At 39.1% G+C, this 19,041-nt stretch overlaps 1 protein-coding gene across 5 annotated transcripts in view; it reads left to right on the top strand.

Moving 5' to 3' along the window:
• The window catches only part of NRCAM (neuronal cell adhesion molecule), a 306,610-nt gene that overhangs the window by 51,610 nt on the left and 235,959 nt on the right, over positions 1-19,041 (top strand). For 4 of the 5 annotated variants that reach the window (XM_025379924.1, XM_025379923.1, XM_025379925.1 and 1 more), the window contains exon 2: positions 5,952-6,110. The gene's annotated coding sequence lies outside the window, so the exon portion shown is untranslated. Of the gene's footprint in view, positions 1-3,998; positions 4,117-5,951; positions 6,111-19,041 lie in introns of all 5 variants that reach the window. The other variant, XM_025379921.1, reaches the window with a different exon arrangement.

Raw genomic sequence — 19,041 nt, 5'->3', positions numbered from 1 at the left:
TGTGCCTTAATTTGCCCACGTATGAAATTGTTGCAGTAATGTCCACCCTTATGGGATTATTGTGAGGATTCAAAGAGGTGTTTGAAAGCCCTGAGTCCCAAGTATGGGCCACGAAAATTACTCACTGAATGCTGGAGCACTTCCTTTCTTCCTGGCTCCTTCCTTTTTCATACCTGAAAACATGTTCAGAACAAAGAAACTGCACTGAGGTGTGAATGCCCAGTAGCCAGTGAGTTTGCATGACTCAAACTGGTATCCCAGCGTATTGCTAAATCACTACACTTCATAAGCTTCCTGGGTATCCACTGTCAAATCACAAACCACAAATGTAAGGTCATGAATGCCAACAGTCTCTTCCCTCTGCTTTACTCAACCAATGTGATCTGTCCAAAGAATCTGAAGTAACACAAAATATACATATCAAGTATTAAAGCAGCAGATGGTATTCCTATGCCGCTAGCTCTCTGTGCTGCTCAGTCCCTCACACATCCGTAGTCATAGCGGAGGGGACGGGGAAAAAAATCACATTTCTTTCTTTTCTTGGAATTGCCATCTTTTTCTCATCTCTGATGCCAATGTCTTCTCACAAGATTTCCAAGAGAAGAAAAGTCTCACTGTTCTGGAAATGCCAGAAAACGTTCCAAAACTTGCTTAGCATTCTTCCTAGCAACAAATCCAACAACTTCCTCCACATTTCTTCCGGGTGGCATGGCTCTCATTGTGTTTATCACTTTCTGCCCCCAACTAGCTGTACAACCGTGGGCCATTAGTCCTCTTTCTGTGCCTCAGTTTTCTCATCTGTTAGATAGGGATATTGAAATTGCCTACCTCATTAAGTTGTCATGAGGATCAATTATATGCTAACCAGTTATAACAGTACTCAGGATGGAGTAAGCACTCAATATATTATGTGGTCATTTTGCCTGCATAACTAATGGATGAACCTATGGGTCAGTGGATGTGGACTAAGAATTACAAAATACCTGGAGTCTTGGCTTAGCCACTTACTAGCTACAATGAGCCATTGAGAAGTTCCTTACTGAAACTTATTTTTTAAATCTGTAAAATGCTAGAAAAACACTTTTTCAGTATTAAATGAGATTACCTCTCTGAAAAATGACCTCAAATGCCATTGAACATAAAATGGTATTATCTCCTATCTCTGTTCTTGAGCAGTAGCTGCTAAGTCTTAGAGTCGTTGCATTTCTTGTGGCACCTAGTGGGTCTACAACATCAGTTGTTGAAGGAAAAGTTTACCCATTCAGCACAGCCGAGAAGAAGGAAGCAAGCCAGAAAGTCCTCTGAATGGTCATCAGAGATGGCATGAAATTCACACATTCACTCATGTGCTTTTTTAATAGGCTGGTGCATCAGGCCCTCCCTCTGAGGCACTTCAGTTTTACTTTACCCAGAGTCAGCCTGGAGAGGACCAGGCATATCCAATTAGTGGAGTGAGGCTGGGTTAAATTGCTCTGGGCAGGCATACTGACCACCTGAGAAGTGGCACCTGACTGTAATGGTGGAGACAGAAAAACTAAGAAAAGCAGCCAGGAGAACTTAAAAAGCTCTTCGGTGTGAGACTTTTTACCGTAAGGAGAGATCCCGTGAGGCTGACTGAGAACTAAATTAGACAAGGCAGTTGAGATCTTCTTCAGAGAACAGTTTCACTTTGGCAAGGGGATACCGATGACCTAAAATGACAGATTCTGCTAATTCCCATGATTGCCTCAGGGAAGGTTGAAGCTAACTTGGCTCTGTTTTTGCAATATGTTTCTCAAACATAACTTCTTGGTCGACTGCACAGGTAATTATTCCAGCTACAAAGTCCATGTTGCCAATTATCTCAACTATGGCCTCATTTTCTCTAATGATGCCGAAACCTCATTCTTCTGGGTTTTGCAATCTCTAACGAGTAAATGTTAACACCTTTATCCAGCAAATGAATTGCTTGGTCATATCCATTTATGTAGCTTATTATATTTTTCAGGATAATTGGCAATCAACTTAGAGTATTGGTAATTATTAATTTTAAGTAAATTTATTTTTATTTACTAACAATTTGATTTTCACATTTTTATACTATTTACTCTCTAAAATTGTGTCCAATTTGGTATTGTTGTTGGCTTTTAAATTTTTTATTAGTAGCATGAATGTTATGCTAGATGGTGTTCTTGTCTAATTCATAGATGATGGCATAACGAATATTTTGTAAGGACAGGATTGGGAAGTCAAAAGTTTTTAGCAGGTTGGGATAATGGACCCAATCTAAGAAGGTGAAATATTGATGTTGTGAAAATAAAGCCTTCACTCATTTCTAACAAAAAGACTTACAAAAAGATTAGGGGAATATTAACTGTCAGTCTGAAATGTAGCCATAAGAATGGCAGTAAATGTAGTGCTGTAATCTTAGTCTGTGTGACTTTGGGCACTCTGGGCCGTAGAAAACAGCAGCTCACTCAGAACACCCTAAGGAGGAGGGACTTACTGCACAGCTGCCCAGTTTGGATCTGTAAAGTAGAAAGTTAGGTTTGAGATGACCTCAAGGGACTGACCCCTTTCACATGGTCTCACATATGGTCTTTCTGCTATCTCTGCATATTTAGTAGGTTCTCCTCTGACTCCCAACATCCAACTAAATCCCAAAGAGAGCGGTTTGATCAACGTGTCTTACTATTGTCTTTGTTCTAGCGTATCTCTGCACAAAGCTACCTCCTGGGTCATCCACCAGCCTCTGAGGTGCTCACTCCTGATCCACGCAGCACCTCTACCAAAACAATAGCTTATTTTTTTCTGAACAGTGGGCTGTGGTTGGGGAAGTTAACATTAGAATATGAACCTGGGTGTGGCTCCAAGGGCCAGAATTGTGAGCAATAAGTAAAAGCTACAGGAAGAGAGATTCAGCTCCATATAAATTCCTTAAAATGGAATGGGCTATAGGCAGATAGATGGTTAGATTTAGTGACCTTCCAGGCTCCTTCTGTCTCCCAAAATTGTGTTTTTCTTTTTAATACCACTCTTCTATTTCTTCCCAGATGTGTCTAATGAAAACCATCTTTTCACATTATTATTAAAATGAGCTATGAAGATAATTCTGACACAGCATAATTAGGATATGTCTAAGGTGTCAGAAACAGTAATGCTTTTGCATTAGCCTCTTAAAATATATTTCATATGCAACATATTTGTAAATTAGATTTTATTATAGTAAATAACAATGCTATACAAATGAAAGAAATAATTTACCTAATGTAAATGAAATGGGACAGCAAACTGCGACATGGATACTTCTCTAAGAGGATTGAAGATGAATGTAAGAATGTTAGAAAACTTTTTTACACATGAATTATGAATTATGTTCCAGAGATTTCAGTTAGGCATTTAAACTCAGATGTCATGATGGACTGAGTTATTTAGGGCAGTTTTCAGTGATGACTCTTCTGATGGCTGCCTGAGCTGAACTTCTCCAAGATAGTGTAATTAAATCTCAGCATCCAAACCGTACTAATTTGGAAGTGTCTGTGTAAGAATAAAAGTTATTCTGTAAAATGTTAATTCTCTCTCAAACAACAGAAATTTCATTGTTTAGCCTGAGAAAATGTGAAAGCACCACACCGTGGAGACTCCAGGAGGCTTCTGTTTCCACTTTCCAGTGTGAGAATGCATTGAGACAAAAAAGACAAAGTAGGTATCAGGGCAGAGCAGCCTTGCTTCCAGCCTGCAAGGGAATTGTATTTCTTTGAGGCAATGCATGGTCGGGAGAGAGAGTAGCTTTGTTAAAAGTCTAAAATTCGAGGTCCATCATTTTTGAGACAAGACTCATCTCTCTCGGCTTCAGTTTCCTCACTGATACATTGGCGATGATAATAGTACCTGGGTCAGAGAGTTCTTGTGAGGACGAAAGCACTTCTTGGCACAGTGTCTAGCTCATAGAAGGTGCTCAGTAGTTTAGCTACTAAGATTACTATTTTCTATTGTTTTTGTTTTTGTTTTTGAGACAGGATCTTCCTCTGTTGCCCAGGCTGGAGTGCAGTGGCATGGCCTTGGCTCACTGCAGCCTGCTCGTCACTGGCTCAAACCATCCTCTCACCTTAGCCTCTAGAGTAGCTGGGACCACAGGTGTGCACCACCACACCCAGATAATTTTTTGTGTGTGTGTATTTTTTATAGAGACAGAGTTTCTTTATGTTGCCCAGACTAGTCTCGAACTCCTGGGCTCAGGTGACCCACCTGCCTCAGCCTTCTAAAGTGCTGAGATTACAGGTGTGAGCCACTGTGCCCAGCCTGCTATTGTTCCTTTTTTTTTGAGACAGAGTCTTGCTCTGTCACCCAGGCTGGAGTGCAGTGGCGCCATCTCGGCTTACTGTATCCTCTGCCTCCTGGGTTCAAGTGATTCTCATGCCTTAGCCTCCGAGTAGCTGGCATTACTGGTGTTTTTGTATTTTTTAGTAGAGACGGGGTTTCACCATGTTGGCCAGGCTTGTCTCGAATTCCTGACCTCAGGTATCTGCCCACCTTGGCCTCCCAGAATGCTGGGATTACAGGCGTGAGCCACTGGACCTGGCCTGTTGTTCCTTAAAAAGCAGGAACCCTGTGGTTATGCATCCCTGCCCAGAGAGCCACGAGCCTCATCATTTCCTCTTCGTCAGTGTGGCTTATGTCTTTGGATCATACCCAGCCTAGCCTGAAACAGAGTTGTGTCTGGCCCCAGCTCATGGTCCATTTGACTTTCTCCTCCCTAGAAGACCTGACCCCATTCTCATGCTGCTGCTTTGCTTGGACCTTGTGTAAATCACTGTACCTCTTGACCCTGAGTTCCCGCCTCCTGAAAATGGGAACTGCTGTAGGGTTTTAAAGTTTTGGATACTATCAATTTAAATTGTATCTATTTTAAATAAATGAGTTGTCAGGTGCTGAAAGTGTAGAAAAGACAGAATGTTAGAGCTAGAGGGGTCATCAAAGAATATCTTCCCTGACTTTCTTTTGCAAAATAATGACACGGGTGCCATTCCACCTGAGATTCTGATTTAATTGGTCAGGGATTTATTTCGTCTGGATGTGGCCCAGCCATCGATACTTTTTAAAAGCTCACCCAGTGGTGCTAATGCACAGGCAGGGTTGAGAAGCACTTAGCAAGCCCAAGGTCATACTGTTAGTGGTGGAGGCAGGTCTAGAACTCATGGTTTCTACTCTTCTTACTACAGACTGACCCTAAGTTCTGGTTTAAAAGAAGCTTTTTGAAGCATTCCTTTTGTGGTTTTACCCTTTCTCATAAAAGTGAGATGTTTAATAAACATAATATTCAAGCACGCCTGTTAGTTGGCTTCCGTTTAATTAAGGTTTTATTCTGTTCCACCTTAACCTTATGCTTTTTGTTCCTTATAATGGTGTGTTCAGCAACCCCTTTATTCCAGATGCTTTCTTTTCTTACCGCCTTCAAAGCCACCTCTAAAATATAATTGCATTGCTGAGTTCCTCTTTGACATTGTCAACCTTGATCAAATACTTAGTTCTTCATTGTTTGTTCTTTTCAGTCTGTATTAGATTCTTCCCCGCCACGGCCTGTTGTTGACGTGACTGTGAAGCACATTGTATTCCCATGAAGCATTAGAGTAGAATAAGATTAAGTGCCTTTTTTTCTTTTTGATTTAGGTACACCGTTGCTTCCTGCTATTTAGGGGTAATTCAGACCTTCTGTACTACACTGCAATGTAATTGGAATAATGTTACCTTTTTTCATTACCTGTTCCCATTAAGTTGCTTAAAATTTCTTAGACATTGATGTCATTACGTACGATAATGCTTGGTTAAAATTAATCATGGAATTTGATATGTAGTAAGTCCCCCTTGTCAAATTTTAGTACTATAGTGGGATGAAATCTCAGCTTAATAGAATTAGCTAACCGAAAACAATTTACATTGTCCTGTGTTTTTTTTTTTTTTTTCCTTTTCAGGAATCTTTGTGATATTCTCCCTCAGCATTCTTTATCCCCTGTTTGCTGAAGACTTTGGCCAAAGCTGGTCTTAGCTGTTGGCATTCTCCTGAGAAAAGGGATAGCTTCAGAAATGAGAAAAACATTTGGGAGGTATCTAGCCCAGTGGACCTTCTGAAGGTGAGAGTGAATTAGTTCTCTCTTTATCTTTAGAAGACTGAATTAACTGGTCTGTCTTCCAAAATCTACTTAGAAAGTAGTGAAAAGAGGGAAACAGGTTATTGAAAATTTTTTATAAGCAATTGATAGTTTTTCTTTTTTGGGAAAACTTTTTAGTAAATATGGAGGAAACCAATTGGCTATTTTAACCGAACAGGAATTTATTTGAAGTTGGAACTCTGATCTTATGAAGAATTATCTGAACACACACACACACACACACACACACACACACACACACACACACCTTTTAAAAATCAATAATATTTCCCTTTTTGGAGAAATTTCTTATGTATTTAGGGTCTCTATCAGCCTCAATATCTGCCTTACCCTACCTTCTTTGGCTGTTTTAAGGATCAAACAATGTAACTTATATGAAAACACTTTGTAAATCTTGAGGTATTATTTGCATAAGTAAGAAAAACAATTTCTACTTTTCCTAAACATTTATAATCCTCAGAAATACTCTCATACCCACCAATATGTTTTTTCCCCATAGTTTCATTTATTTTCAGTTCAGTTCAGTAAATATTGCTAGGCTCTAAAGAAGCAAAGGTGATAAGTCCTTTTCTTCAAGGAATATCTGCCAAATGTAAGAGACAGCATATAAATAGATATGACCAACTTCTGTATGATAAAAGTATATTGAGGGTACATTAAAGAATGGAAAAGGCAGCTAATGCAGTCTGGGGCCAGAGGGCTGTGTGTAAAAGCAGGCTTCGTAGAGGAGGTGTCCCCTAAAATGGCTCTTGAAAGTGGAATAGGAGTTAGGTAAAGAGCAGAGTAGGGTGGACAAGGGTATTGCAGGTAGGACCAGTGGGTTAGGGGTGTGAAATCCATGTGAGAAATTAAGAAGTTATGGCATGTGTGTGAAAGGAAGGTGAGCAGGAAGCACTGGAGCACTGAGGTGTTATCAGCTGGAAGTCATTGGCATTTTATGTGTATTACGCTGGAGGAAGTATAGAGAATGAACTAGAGCAATATTGAAGGAAGGAAAGACCCTTTTTGTAATTATATGGGGGAGAGCTAGGACAACTAGAATTTGGCTAGAAGCAGCATTGAATAGAGAAAGAAAGGGGAATTTGAAAGAGCTGGATTTGGCAGTTGATTGGGCATGGGAAGTAGGAAAATGTCAGGACTTGGGATTCTTGGATTTCTGACGTGGGTGACTGAGAACATGATGATACCAGAAGGGGAATTTAGGAGAGAAGCAGATTTATTCTTGGGAAGGGAAGGACTTTGAAGTATATAAGGGACATCTAGATAGAAATATCCATCAGACAGCTAAGTGCGGAGGTAAGGGGAAGATTCAGAACTAGAAACGTTCACTTGGGAGTTATGGGCAATGGTTAAAAATATTTTTTTAATTATACATTTGATTTTGTATTTAGGCCTTCAGTATTATTCATTTATTTACCACTTACCATATTCTCTATTTTCATTTTATTCTGACATTATCTGCTGTTTTTGTATCTGTAGTTTTTCTTCTTATTTTCTTGGCATAATAAATTATGATTTTTTTCCTAGAGACAAATATGGTGACCTTTCCAGTTTGATAAAATGAAATTCAAAGCAGTCTTTAACAAACAGTGTAAACCCTAAAGTCGAGGACAGTAACAAGCCAGTGCTATTCTCCATTTTAATTCAAAATAGCTACAGCAATTATTTAAGAAAGGAACTTTACTTTCTAAAATGTCATTCTTTTTCAGTGTCAATCATGAGTCCTTGTCAAATTCTCACTTTCATTGCTCTGTCCAGTGTTTCAGCTTTGCTTATGGGAGACTGAGAGGGTCTTTCTTGCATTCTTCAGTGGGATGGTGTTAGGGCCCCTCCCTTTGGGGCTTCTCAGCATCCACCCAGGACATGGTTGAGGCCTGTTATAACAGAGCCTGCACTGTTTGAGAGCAAGTTCACCCAAGTTAGACTGCTGAAATTCATTCTCACAGCCTTCTTTGAGGGAATGTCTGGGGTAAAAATTTCAAATTCAAATAATACTTACAATAGTACTATTTTGAGTGAATTTTATTTGATTACTGTGATCTTAATTAGCTTACTGATTTTTTTCCTTAATACCCATTGGAAAGCTACAGAATGCTCCATTTTTACTCTCTGTAGTTCACTACCATCTTTCCAGGAACTTTAAGATCCACAAATCTGTTGCTTTTTCATACACAAGAAAAATAATTTGAGGCAAAATTAAGTAACTTACTTAACTAACAGCTGGAACCAAAGCCTTGGTCTCCTGAATCTCATTCTGTCTTTTCCACTTCATCATTTTTTTTTCTCTCATTCTAAATCTTTATTGAGCTGTGAAGTTATCTATATGTCTTAAAATAGGGAATTGAATTAAGTAAATCAGTTCACACCAATGACAGTTGCTTTGGTTAATCACTCTAGATGCAACAATCAGATTCTCTTTTAACACTTGAGGCTCTGATTAAGGCTTTATTATTTTTAAATTTTATAGTTTTTAATTTTTAACATGGATTTTTTTTTGGCAGCCTTTATTTTTCTAGACTGGTTTTACCAGTGAAATGAAAGATTAGTACAGAATCAAACCACCTGTGTTTAAGTTCTAGTTAAAAAAGACATCAGTGACTTTAAAACCAACACTTTTAGGCACAGGATATTACCTTTTGTGTTCATTTTTAAATTCATACATAATGATTATACATATTTCATATACAAATTAGTTATATTTACAGGTGATATTTGATACATGCATACACTGTGTAATGATTAAATCAGATTAATTGGGTATATCCACCACCTCAAACATTTATCATTTCTTTGTGTTGGGAACATTAGAAATCTTTCTTCTAGCTATTTTGAAATACACAATAAATCGTGGTTAACTACAGTCATCCAGAAAGCACAAGATATTTCTGATTTGGTCAATTACATTGCAATCTACTGTGAGTTTTATGTATAGAGGATGAATTAATGGAAACGCTGCATTAGTATAATTTAGAAGACGGCACATGCATGCAAGTTGTAGGTGGTCTTGAAGACAATGATTGTTCTCTGAAGTCCACAGAATGGTCAGTCTTTGCTGTGAAACCAGTGGGCTGTAAATTATCAGGGTGCGTGTACAAAACATGATTCACTCATCCCGAAAGCTGCCAGTAACAAAAGAAGTTTCTACTTATTTATGCACAGAACACAAAGAATATTTCTCCCTGTTTCAGTCTCTCTTTTTGCCTTTCTATTTTCTCTCTCTCTATGAATCTTTTTCTGTCTTACTCATATTCACTGCATGATAGACACACACTAATATGATGTCTCCAAAACATGAGACCCTTGACAGTTTGTGGAACTGGCAGTGGAAGTAGCATGCTGAGGATAAGGGGTGAGTGCTGTGGGGAGACATTGGCATTTGCTAAATGGTTGCCCCATGCATCGCTTGGCTACATTGGGTAGAGCAACAGTATGAGCAGGGATTAATAGATGTGGAAACTATTGCAGACTATGAACACAAGATGGTATGATGGCTGCGAAAGGGGAGGTCAGCTTTCACCACTGTTATCTGACTTGGTGGTGATCTTCTTCTGCACTCTCTTACCGTGGGTGAAGGACAGAATGCAACGGTATTAGGTGACTGCTTTCTGCTTGGAAAAGTGAGTATTGTAAGTGTCATTGTGCAAACAAAGCAATGCATGCAATTTTTGTTAGTTTTGGAGTTGCCACTTAGAAGTATTGAGAGCTTGGAATAGCACTGGAGACTGCCTTCCTTGTACCCTGCGGTTAGAGCACAGCATTCTGCAAGAGGAGGGTTGTATGGGAAAACTCCTGTTGGGAAGTGGAAGGCATGGGTAAGTTGCTGGGGTGACACTTTGAATGGGCAGTATTCCAACAGGCTCAGATCGTATTTAACAGTAAAATGTGTTGCCATATGCCCTTTTATAATGTGGGGTTTTAAAAAGAAAGAGGAAAGGAAATGCTGAGCCACTAACTTTGGGTACAAATTCAATCCCATAATAGAGATTGTAGACTTTACATCAGCAATTTGTGGGCCGTTTTGGTGGAGGACAATGACAACAGATTTCTAATCAGATAATGTCCTGCTACATTTCAATTTTCACTCTCCACTGCCTTTTGTTGTCTGGGTACTTTTGAAATTATTCTTGATTCAGGTTTATTATTAACTTTTGAACCCCAGCTACTGAACTAATACCTTGCTATTCATGTGAAAATGAGAATGGTGACTAGAGAATTTGTTTTTGCCTTAGTTAATAAAATAGCACGACAGCATAATATGAATTAATGACTCTTCACATTTTCTCATAATATAAGCTGGATTCATTTTCCCTTGGGGATCTATTTCAAATTCATGCCCTAATAAAACCATTCTTGCCAGTTGTTGACTTTCTAGCTTTTTAAAAGCATCTCCATAATGGATAAGTAGATAACAATAAATAATAAATAATTTTGATCTTAAACTTTAAAAACATGTTTATTGTTCTTATTACATTAAAATGGAAAAATAAAGCAACTTCCTCTTCACGATCAATAGTATAAGTATTTGTGCTGTTTGTTTTAGGCAAGAACCATCCTAAGGCAATTATATCTTTTAATATATAAGAGCTATGAGGAAAGATTGAGGTAAAAAAAAGATTGAGGATGCAGAACTACTAACAGGGTTCTGTTCACCCAACGTAACATAAACGTCCTTCATTTAGAGGACACGTACATTATCGATAGAACTATTCAAAAATCCCAATATCCACTTGGATAATAACTATCTGTTACCAGTATTTCAAATTATTGTCTCTCCTTTTCTGTTTCCTCTCCTTGCTGTCAGAGGTTTCATGTTTTATTTAGTGTCATCATATTAGTATGTATGTATCACAGAGAATGTAAATGAGAAAGACAGACAGAGACAAAGAAAGACAGAAAGAGGCAAAGAGAGAGACTAAGAGGAAAGAGATATATTCCTCTTGTCCTACACATAAACCAAAGCAGTATTTGAAGTTCTTTTCTCCCGTCAGTCTGATTTCTTTGACTTATTTGGCCTTAAAATGATATAATCTGTAACTCAGAATCCATAAACAGGTTCACAGGGCCACATCCTGAGTTGGGGATCAGAACATACAGTCACTGTGGTGGACCTGTGATGTGCCACTCAGATCCCCTGCCCTTTCCTGACTGAAGCACTCTTTCTCCAGCTTCTTGGAGTGTTGACAGCTGATGGCTCACTTGGGTCCCTCCTTTTGGGGATTGTCCTCTGCCTTCAGCTAATCAGAGCTGCCTCACCCAAGATTATACTATTTGCCCCAGGCCCATGTGCATTCAATGCGTGGTCGATTTGGGGACACAAAGGCTCTTGACTCAGTTCAGGACAATGGGTTGGCTGAGGCTTTCATTGTGACAGCACCACAGCACCACGGCCCAACTTCTCCGACTCCCTTGTCCTGCTTTGCACACTCCCCTTGGGGTTGTGCTCAGGAGCCCTCACCAATAAAATTCCTGCCTGCAGATCTTCATCTCAGAGTCTGGTTCCAGAGAAACCTGAACTGCAGCAATCACTGTACGTGGGCCATGCAATGTAGCGTGTGTGTGTATCAGGATGGGATTACCTGTCTTCATAGTACTGTTATAAGGTACTGGCCCTGGAATCACAAGCAAGATCTGTGACAATGTAGCCCAGGCCCTTACTATAAAAAATCAGGGTAAAAATACCTACCTTTTAGAGTTCTTGCCAGGATTTAACAGCAGAGTATTCGGTACCTGGAACATAGGAAACATTCACTGCATCATAGCTATTATTATAATTACCAGTAATTACCTATAAGTAACCCATAAATAGTGCACCAGTTCTGACCAACTGGACAATACAGAGCACACTTTAATGTCATTTTTATTACAACATTTGCTTTAGTAGAATATGGAGGTTAATAAAAGATGCATCACTTGCAATTTTAAATAATTCCTTACTGTTAGTCCCCATTAATAAGATATGTGGAGAAGTTGGACAGGATTCCAAAGGGAAACCAAAGTGATTAAAGGAATGAGGAGAAACTTCTCTGAGTAAAAGTTAAAGGAACTGGAATTGTTTAGGATAAGAAAATTGAGGCATAACTTACCTTATGTCATCAAATAAGTGGAAATCTTTCGTGAGGAGGATATTGGACATTTTTTGCCCATGTTCAGAGGATAGAACAAGAGGAAATGGACATACATTAAAGAAGGAAGATAGTTAGATTTGTATCAGGAGAACTCCTCTGCTCTTGACAGTAAAACACTGGAAGAGGCTTGTAAAATATACACTTCTGAAAATCTTCAAAAAAGAAGAGAACATTCAGTCCTGAGTTACTGAGATGCTTCCCAGAGTATTTAAGAACTCTGAACTCTGTGATTTCAGAAATGATGCCTCCTAGAAATTCAAACACATATGTTTTGTTCTGCAAGTGAAAGAAAATAATTACTTTCATTTTCTCTATAACTTTCTCATAGTATCTTTGTGTGCAAACACACCTTGTGTGCTTTTCTGAACGTGTAACAACAAGTCTTCTTTCATTGAATAGGTGTCTTTATGTGTGTTTATAAATATGCTAGTTATTATTATCACAGTTTTCAGTCTTTCTGTAGGCCATCTGTATATTCTATATGAAAATAAATTAATGCCTTCTATCTTGGGCCACTTATTTGTGCCCAATGTAATCTCTTTTGTGAATCAGATCTTGTGATGACATTGTTAAAATACTCACAAGTATTAGATCACTATGAAAGGCTTTGGAACAACAACAGGAAGTCTGCAACTTTGAAGAATAAATTATTTTCCAATCAATTAATTGCTTAGAGATAAGATTAAAGAATGGAAATGGGACTGGATTTTTAGACTAAATGCTGTTTTAAGACCTCAGTGTTGGAAGATAAAAGGAAGTGTCTAAGAAGTTTCTAAATTACTAATAAGTGTATTGGACTTTGCATTTTCTCCTTGGCATGTCTTGTCAAGTAGTAAGCAGCAGAGTCAGAATGATGTAGATGAAGAACAATGGACTAGAAGCCAAAATGCCTGGCTCTAGAGCTATTGGAGCCATTGGGTGATCTATTCTTCCTTCATAAAACATGTCTGTGTAGTTTTCCTTTGCATTTCTAGTTCCTGCATCCTTATATACTTATCACATTACAGTGAATTCTTTCAAAAGAAACCAAGCAGACCTGAGGGTTCCACTCCTGACAGCTCAGCCTAGGGGCCCCATCACACTCAGACCTAAAACAGCTCTGCTTACATATTCATATTCGTATTTATATTCATATTCTTTCTCCCTCTCCCTTCCTCTCTCTCCATAGATAGACAGATGTTTCAAGATCTCACTTGATTAAATGGATCCACTGCTGTAAATATAAGTTGTAAAGGTGTACTTACTTATTCTCATGCCTTCCGTATTCTCTCCGATACATTCCATTTAAATACCCAGTTTCATTCCTTCTGTTTCTGCCAAGCTAAAAATTCTTCAAATGGCCCTCCATCCCATGAAGAATAAAATCTACAGTCCTTACCCTGGTATTCCAGGGCTCTCTCCTTTCTAATTATTGAACTAGTCTACTACATCAGTTGAGTTGGCCTCCGTGTTCTAACCTGTAGGATTATTTCTGGGTATTAAATATAGTCCTTGACACTGTGTGCAGGATGACTAACTCATTGGAGATGCCACTGTGATTTTGCTCAGCATCAGCCTTGCCTTTCTTCTAAGCTACCTAAACCTTTCTCATTTGAGCACACCTCAAAACGTATGCTTTTCTTCCACAAAGTCTTCCTTGATTAGCCCACATTTTGTGTCCCATCTCTGAAATTCTCTCATGTGGTTGGGCGTTTATACCGGTCTCCCTTATGTTTACCTGGCTAACAGTGGTGTTATTAGACTGTAGGTATATTGAGTGTTATGATTGACTCCTGGAGTGCATCAGAGGGCAGTACAGCAGCAGTGATCTCTGCCCCTCTAAGGAAATACAAGGGTTTGAATCATCCCAGTGTGTACATTTTCAATGTAATGTATACATTAAGACAGGGAGGCAAATGCAAGATGGAAATAAATGTGATCTGTTCCTCATAATGCCTTAAATTGCAACACATTAGAGTACAAAGCACTTGCTTAAGATCAGATGATACAGATTTTGAGTCTAGTTTGCCTCTTATGTTGGGGTCCTTCAGAAAGTCATTTGTCTTTTATGATCTTTTTCATGATGGTGATCATACTATTCTTTGTTCTTCACATTTCATAAAGCACTTGGCATGTTGTTTAATTTCAGCTTCACGATAACCCATGAGATAACTAGGGCAAGCTAGTATCTGCCAAGCACAAAAACTGGGCTTAGGGGACAAACTTCCAAATTCTAGTGTGATGAACCGACAGTAGGCACTGCAACTCACCTTTACATGTTACTAAAAGTGTGGTCTATAAACCAGCAGTGTGGACATCACCCAGAGCTTGTTGGAAAAGCAAAGTTGCTTGCTGAATCAGAGCATGTGTTTTAACAGGAGGCTCAGGATTCATATGTATTAATACTTTACAGTGAGGAAAGTGCTGTAATACAAGGGCAGTTTAAGCGCCTGAGGTAAAAACATGAAAAGGTTTTTTATTTTTACTTCTATCACTGCCTTCAAATCTCCTCTGTCAAATCTCCTTTCCTTTGAAGAGGACTCTAACAGAACTGATGGATTTTTTTAGCTACTTTCAGGTTTTTAAAAGTTCAAATACAACCTTCAAATTCATATGGAACTTGGAGCTTTTCTTTCCCCCAACCCATCTTGTGCCCTTCAACAATTCTTTACTTTTTTTTCTGCCAGTTCACCCGCAACCTGTTTTTTGTTTTTGGTTTTCTTTTTGTTTTTCTTTGACTGGATCAAAGAAAATCTCCTCTTTTTTTAATTGTAATTTTTAGGGTTTTTTTACTTTTATTTTAGATTTGGGGGCACATGTGAAGGTTTGTTACATAGGTAAACACGTGTCTTGGGGGTTTGTTGTACATATCATTTCATCACCGAGGTATTAAGCCCAGTACCCAATAGTTATCTTTTCTGCTTCCTCTTCCCACCCTCCCCGATCAAATGGACCCCAGTATCTGCTGTTTCCTTCTTTGTTTTCATAAGTTCTTATCATTTAGCTCCCGCTTATAAGAGCTAGAGACTCTTATCCTAACTTAGGAACAGAAAATCAAATACCGCATGTTCTCATCAACCTGTTCTTAAACCAAATGCACCACTTCAAAGTCCTGACTCTTAATGGTATGTTATCATGATGGTCATTTTTCAGAGTAGGAAGTTCAGTTACCCATCTCGGACTCCTTTGAAAGTCAGAAGAAAAAACCAAGCACACATCCCCAACATAAAACCATGAAGAAATTCCAGTTTTTATTTCTTATATTTCCCCAGGTTCTTGGCTCAAGGACGATGTATAATTGTCTTCAGCATATACTGAAGTTAATGAAGTATGGGACTATACTTCATTAAAAAGAAACATTTTAAAAGCTCTTGTTCTTAATTTTTATTCAAATTTCTCAATCTTCTTTGGCTAGGAAGCCAAGAGTTAGATCTATTCACCATAAGCCAAATGACTGCCCTTGGATGTTCAAGATGGAACTCCATTGAAGTCTGCAGGGGTTGTGTTCATTAGAATTCCCAGGGGTTACCAAGGCCTTGTCATAAGTTATATCAAATTCCCTCATCCCTGCAATAGAAGTGTCATTCTGGCTCTCCTGCTGCCTTCTCCGTATCTTATTTGTTTTCACTTTAATGTTACAAGAAAAGACAGCTTTTGTCTTTATTTCTGGTTAGCAGTGTTAATGAATATTCATTAGCAGGTTCCCTTTCTAGCTACTGTTTTGTAATTTGTTATTTTTAAATGAAATCTGAAGTGAAAATAACTCCCAATTCTCACTTTAATATGTTTGGATTCTTAATCTTGATTTTGGAGGTCCTGAGCCAGACAGGAGTGACTTTAGAAGGCCGTTTGCCTAGGCAACATTCAGGGGTATGTGTATATGTGTGTGTGTGTGTGTGTGCGCGCTCGCACACACATGTGTGTGGTGTGACTCAGTGGCTGTAGATGGGACTACATTGGAACCCACTTCCAGAGCCTCTGCAGGACACTGTGGTGGGCATTATAGCCACTGTGCCATTTTATCTTCACAACAGCACTGTGAGGCAAGTATAATTATATCCCTCTTACCAGTTGGGAACTGAAACTTTGGGAAAGTTAGTGATTTCCTCCAATTCACAAACTAGTAAATGAAAGAAGAGGAGCAGGTGGTGAGAGAGGTCATTGAAATGTGAGTGTTCCACAGTGCTTTTCTGGTTGTTTGCCTAGAAATTCATAGTGGGTAATTTGGGGGTAATTACTTTACAGAGTCAATATGGGGTGTTTTTGGTATATTAAGTTTTTAAGAGAATGATACTAACCTTGGGATGCTCCGAACGGAGCCTGCTGTTGCTGCCCTTGCTTAATCTGGAGGCTCAGTGCTAGTATTTAGATGCCAGGGTCTCTCTACAGATTGCCCTGTTAGTTTAGGGTTTTCTTTTTTCTTTCTTTTTTCCTTTCTTAGAGATGGGGTCTCGTTCTGTTGCCTAGGCTGGAGTGCAATGGTGCAATCATAGCTCACTGAAGCCTTGAACTCCTGGGCTTAAGCAGTCCCCCTGCCTCAGCCTTCCAAGTAGCTGGGACTACAGATGGGTGCCACTATGCCTGGCTAATTAAAAAAAATTAATTTAATTAAAAAAAAAATAGAGATGGGGTCTCACTTTGTTGCCCAGGCTGGTCTCAAACTCCTGAACTCAAGTGATCCTCCTGCTTCAGCCTCCCAAAGTGCTGGGATCAGAGGCATGAGCCACTGCATCCAGCCTCGTTAGTGTTTCCTTGACTGGATAATGCTACCAAACTCTACATTTATCTGTTTCTAAAGAGTGTTTTTCTACATTCAAAAAAAAATCTCTGTTCCTCTGGAAAGCAAAATCTCCCACCTCTGGAAAGCAAAACTGATGCAGATCTTCTGTGACTCTGTGGGTTTAGCACCACACAATTTGCAGTTACCATGCACCCCTTCACAGCCTCAGATGCTTTCCTGAATGTCAGCAGGAACCTCACACTCCCATTTAAGGACTGTTTGTCTAAACTTGCTAGTCAGGCAACTAATCTCTGCACTGTGAAGTCTGTTTATTGATTGTTGCATTACATTCCCTCTGTGTCTCTCCTTATTTAATGGGGTGGCTATAGACAGAGGAGCCCAGGGTACCTATCTGCCTTAGACAGGATGAGATTGCCTTAAAGTCACATAAAAAATGGTCAAGGCAGGCCAGGCGCAGTGACTCATGCCTGTAATCCCAGCATTTTGGGAGGCTGAGGCAGGCGGCTAGCCTGAGGTTAGGAGTTTGAGACCAGCCTCGCCAACATGGTGAAACCCCATCTGTACTAAAAATACAAAAAATTAGCCTGGCATGGTGGTGGATGCCTGTAATCTCAGCTACTTGTGAGCCTGAGGCAGGAGAATCACTTGAACGTGGGAGGCGGAGGTTGAAGTGAGCCAAAATCGCACCATTGCAGTGCTGTCCAGCCTGGGGCACAAGAGTGAAACTCTGTCTCAAAAAAAAAAAAAAAAGAAAAGAAAAGAAAAGAAAAATGGTCAAAACCAATGGTAAGACCAGCTCAAAGCAACTCTTTACTAGCCCTTAACATTTTTTTGTTGAATTTAAGACACTATTTGCCTTTGGATACACAGTGAAGGCCCTTTTTGGATCACAGTAATACTCAAAATTGTCTTTCATCTCCCAGGCAAGATATAATTAGCTTCTTATGCAGTTTACCATGTGATTTAGGATATGCAATTAAATAAAAAAAGCTGTGGGCCAAAGTATTTTAAAATAGTATTATTTTCTTCCCTTGAGTTTAAAAGTAATACATATTCACTGCAGACAATTGGGAAAAATGAAGAAAAATGTGAAGAGAGTAAAAGTAACACAGGCAAGTGATTATTAACTTTTTGATGTTATTTTTCATTACAATGACACATATATAGCTATATACGTATGTTTAATCTTCTTGCAAAATAGTTTGAATGGCATTAGTCCTTACGGTATTAGTGCCAAGCATTTTTCTCCTTTTCAGTTCTTTGTATTTTCTTTTATATATCTTTTAAAGATAGGGTCTCTCTGTGTTGCCCAAACTGGACTCAAACACCTGAGCTCAAGCATTCCTTCTGTCTTTACCTCCTGAGAACTTGGGACTACAGGCATGAGCCACCATGGCTGACTTCTTTTTATTTATGAAATGTGATATTATATACATACAAAAGAGAGGGAGAGTAACCCAGTACTCAGGAGCATTTATGATAGAGATAGGCGGCCTAGATTCTGGTCTTAGAACTACTATTTGCTAGCCCGGAACTTTGGGCAAGTTGCTTAATCTTTCTGTGCCTCAATTCCTCATATACAAAATGGGAATAAAATCATATATCATTTATAGAGTTTGTTAAAAGTAAATAGTAAAGAGTTATGATTATAACATTAATGTAAGGTTAAAAAGAATAAAAACAAGCACAAACAGACTCACTTCTCCATCCTGCCACCCTGTGAAGAAGGTGCCTTGCTTCCTTTCACCTTCCACCATGATCCTAAGTTTCCTGAGGCCTTCCCAGCCATGCAGAACTAACCTTTTTGCCCTGAGAAAGTGTGTGCCTTATACCTGCTGCTTATTCTTCTGGAGATATGTCTTCTCCCATTTGAGTGATTACACACAGAAGATGAGGAATTAAGCCAGGAAAAGGGCATGGTGGCTCATGCTTATAATCCCAGCACTTTTGGGTGGGGGGCCAAAGAGGGGGGATCAGTTGAAGGTAGGAGTTCAAGACTGGCCTGGGCAACAAAGTGAGACCCCCATCCCTGTAAAAAATGTAAAAT

Source organism: Theropithecus gelada, chromosome 3 (assembly GCF_003255815.1).
Source record: "Theropithecus gelada isolate Dixy chromosome 3, Tgel_1.0, whole genome shotgun sequence".
NCBI lineage: Eukaryota > Metazoa > Chordata > Mammalia > Primates > Cercopithecidae > Theropithecus > Theropithecus gelada.
The sequence above is the reverse complement of the archived record's forward strand: the minus strand, read 5'-3'. Positions and strand labels throughout refer to the sequence as shown.